This window comes from Barbus barbus (assembly GCF_936440315.1).
Source record: "Barbus barbus genome assembly, chromosome: 1".
Taxonomy (NCBI): Eukaryota; Metazoa; Chordata; class Actinopteri; order Cypriniformes; family Cyprinidae; genus Barbus; species Barbus barbus.
Window position 1 is genome coordinate 3375584 of NC_136729.1, and position 7863 is coordinate 3383446.

Consider the following 7863-nt stretch of genomic DNA (forward strand, 5'->3'; position numbering starts at 1 on the left):
AAAAAGCATAGACAATGCACAAATTATTCCAAATCTTAGTCATTTTATTGAAGGTGGAAGTGGCAAGAGAAAATTTACTAATAATGGAAGGCATATGCTTTTTATTGTTGCACTTCAGGATGAAATTGATACTGCACCACTTCCTTTTGATGCCATTTCACCAATTAAAAACTAAACTTCTATCTTCAGTCACAGACACTAATGCCTCTCTCACACCCCACCTCCATTCAAAAAAAGCAACATTATCAGTGTGTTGGTAGTATGTATACTCAATGATCACTCGGGATTCTATTAAAGATTTAAACATTGCCAACATATCAACATCCTTTCCTGCATTTTTACACTGATGAGACTTCAAAATGGCTAGCTTAGCTTGACCAATTAAAAAATTTGCAAGAACACATTGTTGTTGGCACGACCTTGTATATCGATATCCTAAAATAAACAAAACATTGTTATACAAAAAACCCAGTTTTATAATCAATCTTTCAAGTATTTCAAATAAAGAACCAAGTCTTGGACATTCAAAAAACATGTGAAAAACAGTATCATGAGCATTACAATACAGATATAATAAAACCATCTCATTAAATTTCGAGACTAAACTATTTGAAGCTATAGCACAATGGAGTACTCTCCACATCGCTTAGAGACAGGACGTTTATATAATACTCTCCATGATGGATGCACTCCCTCACAAACAGAAATCTTATCTCTCCATTTAGTATCTGGTCTTCCTTGCAACTGTCACGTTCCCTCTCGGGAGACACAAGGAGCGAGGAGACGTAGGGGTTCCAATAACCACATTTATTTGGAGAGACACACAAGGAGACGAGGAGCTTGGGGAGAGACGAACACAAATGACATTTCTGACGATAGACCGGACACAGGGGCTAGGAAACACAGGGCTTATAAACACAGGGAAATAAGGAACAGGTGTGGACTAATCAAAACACAGGGCTAGGGACTAATTAAACTAATGAAGACAAACGAGGACAGGAACAGGAAGGCCAAATATGGGCACGGGAGGAGGGGAAACACAAGACAAGGACTGACATTACGCCCCTCTCCGGAAGGCGTGTCCTCACGCCTAACACCATCCAATGGGGAGGGGGGGTGGGCGCTCTGGAGGCCTCCAAGGCGGTGCCCGTTCCAGGGGCCATGGCGGGTCAGGAGACTCGGGAGGCCATGGCGGGTCAGGAGACTCGGGAGGCCAGGGCGGGTCAGGAGACTCGGGAGGCCAGGGCGGGTCAGGGGATTCGGGAGGCCATGGCGGATCTGGAGACTCGGGAAGCCACGGCCTATTTTTTTCGGGTCGTGTGGCCTTGGCCCTTGGCCCGGCCACACAGGCTGTGACCCTCTTACCCCCCCCCAAAATTTTCTTGGGGAAGCTCCCCCCTGGGAGCCACAGAGGAGCGGACTCTGTCGGGCGCTCTTGCAGCGCGGACTCTGTCGGGCGCTCTTGCAGCGCGGACTCTGTCGGGCGCTCTTGCAGCGCGGACTCTGTCGGGCGCTCTTGCAGCGCGGACTCTGTCGGGCGCTCTTGCAGCGCGGACTCTGTCGGGCGCTCTTGCAGCGCGGACTCTGTCGGGCGCTCTTGCAGCGCGGACTCTGTCGGGCGCTCTTGCAGCGCGGACTCTGTCGGGCGCTCTTGCAGCGCGGACTCTGTCGGGCGCTCTTGCAGCGCGGGGCTGGATGGAACCAGCGGAAACGCAGGAGGGCACGTGCGTGGAGCCGGCACGGGAGGGCACGTGCGTGGAGCCGGCACGGGAGGGCACGTGCGTGGAGCCGGCACTGGGGGGCGCTCGGGAAGCGCGGACACTTGGGGGCGCTCGGGAAGCGCGGACACTTGGGGGCGCTCTGGAAGCGCAGGAGGGCTGGACGGAACCAGCGGGAACTCAGGAGGGCTGGACGGAACCAGCGGGAACTCAGGAGGGCTGGACGGAACCAGCGGGAACTCAGGAGGGCTGGACGGAACCAGCGGGAACTCAGGAGGGCTGGACGGAACCAGCGGGAACTCAGGAGGGCTGGACGGAACCAGCGGGAACTCAGGAGGGCGCTCTTGAAGCGCCGGGTTGCGCGGGTGCTCTGGGCTGAGGACAGCAGCAGTGCTGGGAAGAGTTGGGTGGCCGGAACATTTGGCAGGGCATGTGGAGGGTCCTGGCGAGCGGTGAGCTGGTGAGGCCGGGTTGTTCTCGGGTTGGGTTGGACGAAGATCAGTTTGACATTCTTCGACTTCGAAATCAATGCCATGTACATTGAGGACATAATTTATCAGCCCGATAAGAGAAAAACTGGACGTGGGGATATCGCAGCTGATGACATCCTTGTCCAACCCAAACCGAAAACACACACCGAGTGAGGCGTCAATCCAGCTCACCTCGTTGGAAAGCTCAAGGAACTCCTCAACATACTCTACCAACTCCCGACCATCCTGCCGCAGACACCAAAGCCTGTCTTCAGCCATAGTGTTGTTGTCGGTCCTTCTGTCACGTTCCCTCTCGGGAGACACAAGGAGCGAGGAGACGTAGGGGTTCCAATAACCACATTTATTTGGAGAGACACACAAGGAGACGAGGAGCTTGGGGAGAGACGAACACAAATGACATTTCTGACGATAGACCGGACACAGGGGCTAGGAAACACAGGGCTTATAAACACAGGGAAATAAGGAACAGGTGTGGACTAATCAAAACACAGGGCTAGGGACTAATTAAACTAATGAAGACAAACGAGGACAGGAACAGGAAGGCCAAATATGGGCACGGGAGGAGGGGAAACACAAGACAAGGACTGACAGCAACTGTCTAATATGTACAGATTTGACACAAATATAATAAAGAGTTTTCTTTGCCACATTTTGAAAAACCAGACCATATCCCTTCAACAATGTCTCGGATTCATTCTACTCCCAAATCCCATGTCTTTAGGGGTCACCTTCAGCTCAGGGAAGTTCTGAGGTAAAAAAAACATTTACCAGGGCTGAATTTAGGAAATTAATGCAGGGGGGAAAGCATCTTTAATACACTTAATAATCCTATCCACAGTTCTCAAAGATTTTAATTTAACCTGTGCCGCAAGTGACAGCACAGTTCGCCACTCACATTGTGTCAAATCAATCAAATCTATTACTTTACTAACTCCAGCATTTAATAACCGTGGAATAAAACAAGACATATTCGATGGTAATTTTATAAGGGGATTAAAAAACAAGGGTTCTGAAATCCCATAATGTACCTCTTCTGTTCTTGAGAAATAAAAATATTTCCATGATCTAATAACTGACGTATAAAAATTAGGAAAAAAAACTTTGTGCCCTTTCCTCAAATTGTTTTTCCATTAAAAACAACTGTTTATCAAGGCCTATTCCACCTAGATCTGTTAATACAGACAACCCAAATGCAGCCCATTGTAAAGGAGCAGAACAATACAAAAGTCTCTGCAATGTTTGTAATCTCATTGCTAATATTTTTGACTCTATATGTATTAATCCTTGACCTCCCTCTGCCACAGGAAGGTAAAGCATCCCAGGAATAAGCCAATGATGACCATTCCAAAAAAAATCCACAAAAGCTTTCTGAATGATAATGAGCAATTCTTTAGGAGGATTTAAAACAGTGACCCTATGCCACAACATAGAGGCTGCCAAATTATTAACAATCAAGCACCTCTAAAAGAAAGCTGCGGGAGAAGCCATCTCCATTTCTGTAATCTACCAATCACCTGATTTGCTAATCCCACCCAATTCTTTTCGGTGTATTGGGCTGTCCCAAAAAAAACACCAAGTACTTTAAATACATCCTGAGCATCATCAGTGCTTAATTATCACAGTTACATCATCTGCGTACGCTGTAAGCTTCACCGGGGCTACTTCTGGAAAACCTGGGACACCAAAACCACACAGCTGTTTCCTCAGCTTAGACAACAGAGGTTCAATAGAAATAGAATACAAAAGACCAGACAGAGGACATCCTTGTCTTGGTCACAGGGAAAGGTCTAGTTAAAGACCCATTAATCCGTAACATAGCCTACTGTAAATATCACTGTACAGAAGCTTGACAAGAGAAATAAAATAAGTACCAAAATCAAAAGCTTCCAGGGTCTTAAACAAATAATGATGGTCCACCCTATCGAAAGCTTTTTCCTGATCCAAAGATAGGAATCCAATGTCCAGTTTGTGTCTTTGTGCAACTGTAATCATGTCTCTGACGAGAAAAAGATTATCAAAAATTGAACGTTTAGGGACACAAAATGACTGATCTTCATGGATAACGTTTGTCATATATTTTTTAAGTCTATTAGTTATTGTTTTAGACAAAATTTTTAAATCAGCACAGATCAGTGACACGGGTCGCCAATTTTTAAAGAACCCAAGATCTCCTTTTTTTGGAATCAATGTTACAACTGCCCTCCGACAGCTCAGTGGAAGTTTCCCTTGATTAAAACTTTCCAGAAAGACCGCATACAAGTCCTCCCCAATCAAATTCCAGAAAACACGATAAAATTCCACTGAGAGACCGTCTAATCCAGGCGATTTCCCAGGGCTCAACTCCTGGACGGCCAGAGAAAGTTCAGCAAAGGATATAGGATTCCCAAGGGTTTGTTGATCTTCCTCTGATAAATGTGGTAAATCACACAAAAGTTGTTCTGTTACTGCTTCATCGGCATCTTTCAGCACAGTACAGGTCCTCATAAAAGGAAAGAGCATGAGTACGGATTTCCTGCTGATCAGTTGTCACACCACCCTGGGGAAAATTCAGTTCTCTTGGGGTTTTTTTTCAAGACCAAAGAAAAATGCAGAGGGAGCATCAGTTTAATTTAGCTGAGAATATCTGGTCCTTAAGAGGGCTGTTTTTCCTTGCTCCTCCAACAGTGTCTTTAAAAGGAATTTATTCCTCTCAATAGAATCAGCAGAGTCTCCATGACTGCTTGGTCTCAGAATGTCCTCTTCTAGTGATTTCATTTTCTCTTTAAGAGTTCTGGTATTATGGGCAGTATATTGTAGGCAAAACAACTTAATATGCACTTTGCCCATATCCCACCACTGACGTAATAAAGAAAAACTGCACCTCAAACATAACCGGTTGATTACAGACACATGGAGAAAAAAAGTATAGCAACACCAGCACTAAGATTAATCCCGTGGCTCATTAAAATATTTCCTTTCCAATCACAATTCCACTGTATCGGATTCTGTAAGTCAGAATGAGTCTCTTGAAGCAAAATAATGTCTGCCTTTTTTAATCTTAAATAATTAAACATAGCAAGTCTCTTTGTTGTGTCCCTACATCCATTGATGTTAAAAGATCCAATATTTATGAATGCCATAAACAAAATAATACTAATGAATCAATAAAAAGCTGTAAATCTGGGAAGTATTTTTCAAGAGAGAGACAGAGAGAGAGAGAGAGAGAGAGAGAGACATAGAGAGAGAGAGAGAGAGAGAGAGAGAGATGCTGCCTCCAATATGAAGCATAAACACACAATAGACGTATTGTTTACCTGCTTAAACGTTTAAAATCCGAGTAAAAAGACTGCTGCAATTCATAAGGAATTCATATATCCATCATATTCCCAGTCTGGCATGAAATTTAAAACATATGTTGGGCATAAAAACTTTTTACCAAAAGTCACACGTTAGATCTATCAAGTGACTCATAAGTCTTCAAACCCAGATCATAATAACTATCATCATACAAGCACCATCCTGCTCTCTGTGTTTAAATCAGACATCTGTCATTTAGATCATGTTTAGATTCCGATCTCTGCATATCCAAAGCCATAAATGGATGAATGAATGAATTTTAGATCACATTTATGTTGGTATGTTTATAATAGGTATATCTGGACTCCACTAAAGACTTAAACAGAGTTACTAAACTCACATCTTCACCGGATTGTTTACACTGATGAGACTTGAAAATAACAAGATTAGCTTGTCCTATTAAAAAATTGTCAAGTGTACACTGTTGCAGCCAAGACCTCTTATATCTGCAGCCCAGAATAAATATACCGTTGGTAAATGTAAAACCCAATATTACAATAATTTCCTCCAAAAAGAAAGAAAGAAATACATTTTAGATCACATTTACATTCTGATCCCTGGATATCCAAGGCCGTAAATAGCCTAAATAAATTATATATATATAATATTCTAAATAACGTTGTGAATCCCGTAAGTATTATTTGGCTACTAGCATATTTTTACTGTTTCTGTCATATGTTAGAAACAGTAGTAGTGGTATGTTTAGAATATACAGTATATGTTATTAACTCTAAACACCTGCTGGAGGAAATATGTAACTGCAGGCTGAAGTGGCGTTGCATGACAGGACTTAGTTATCTGAGGCATAAACATTTATATGTAGGCTCCTCTATAATTCAGATATACTAATATGTATTACAGTTTCCAACCGTAGCTGTATTAACCTTAAAGTACTGGGTTGATCTCAAATATACAGCTGCTCAGCAGGAAAAGGAAGCTGACACCGAGGAGGATTGTGGGTAATGGCAATATTTGCAACTTTAGTTTATGTTCCACATGCTTTATTGAACGAAATAACATTTAATTCAGTGACTAAGTGCTTAAACATATAATAATGAATGCGTCGTCACAAAAAGTTAAGGGTTGGTGGAATTCAATAAATGATGTTTAAGTCACCGCTGCTTCATCAGACTATACTGAAGTCGCGTTTAACTTTGTGGACTTTATCAAATCAACCTGTTTACATCATTATACAGTGAATATGTGTGGTCTTTTAGTACGAACCGTGCTCTTTTATAGCGATATGCCCTCTTAAAGCGAGGAGTTTGGCGCGTTGTTTTTCTCACCGGTTGGAAGGCGCCGCGGTGACGTCATCACGCACTACCGTCTTCGAGCCTCCTCGCGCCTTTGAGGGCGTTCCGGCCGCGCGCTTCGAGAAGGTAAGACTATACTTTCAGGGATCATTTCTATAGTTTCTAACTAGGAAATGTGTTTCGAAAGTGTTGCGTTTCCCAAACCACGATGATGAGTGATAGTGTGCTCCTCTGAGCGTGAATCGGGTAATAATCTGTGATTTATTCTCGGATTACTATCATTGATGAACGTTCTTTGATTCGTTATGAATCATTGAGGAGGGGTGCATGATCCGAGTGGTTTTTTTCAGATGTAAAATTCGTGTAATTGATAAGTTTTAATTTTGAGCGAGTAAAGTATATGTTGAAGCTGTTGTTAATAAATTATTCTACTAATTAAAATCTTTGTTTACATTTGTGTGTTGCTTGGCAACCGCTTTATTAGAACCACAACCGTTTCTGCGAAGCTACTGTTTGGCGGGAAAATAATGCTTTTATTAATAAGTGTTTTATTTTGTGAAACCTTATTACATGAAATAACTGTTTTATAAAAGTAATAAGCCCCGTGAAGCCGTGGTTTACAGTGAATTAATAACAGCTACGGCCCCTTACTGTAAACCACGGCTTCTTGCTTTATTAGATATATATATATATATATATTTATTTATTTTAAGATATTCTATACAAATTGTGTTTAAAATGTCAGGTTAAATCAAGGTTGTTCTAATCCACCAATTAAATGTAGTTGTATTTATATCTTTATATCACTTACGATCAGAAGAGATTAAATAGCACTTTCCTTTTTAAATGATACACATTAATAACATGTTAATTAAAAATGACCTTTCATTATAGATCCGTTAAAACCATTAGACACTTGTTAAGGGGTTCACCAGATCCATTATCCTCCTGGATTTTTAGATAAATCTGTTTGTCAGCATATATTTAGGCACATTTGGATAAACTGTGAATTTATGTTTAAATGAGAAACTAATAATAAATAATTCTAAATGCACGCAATCCTTT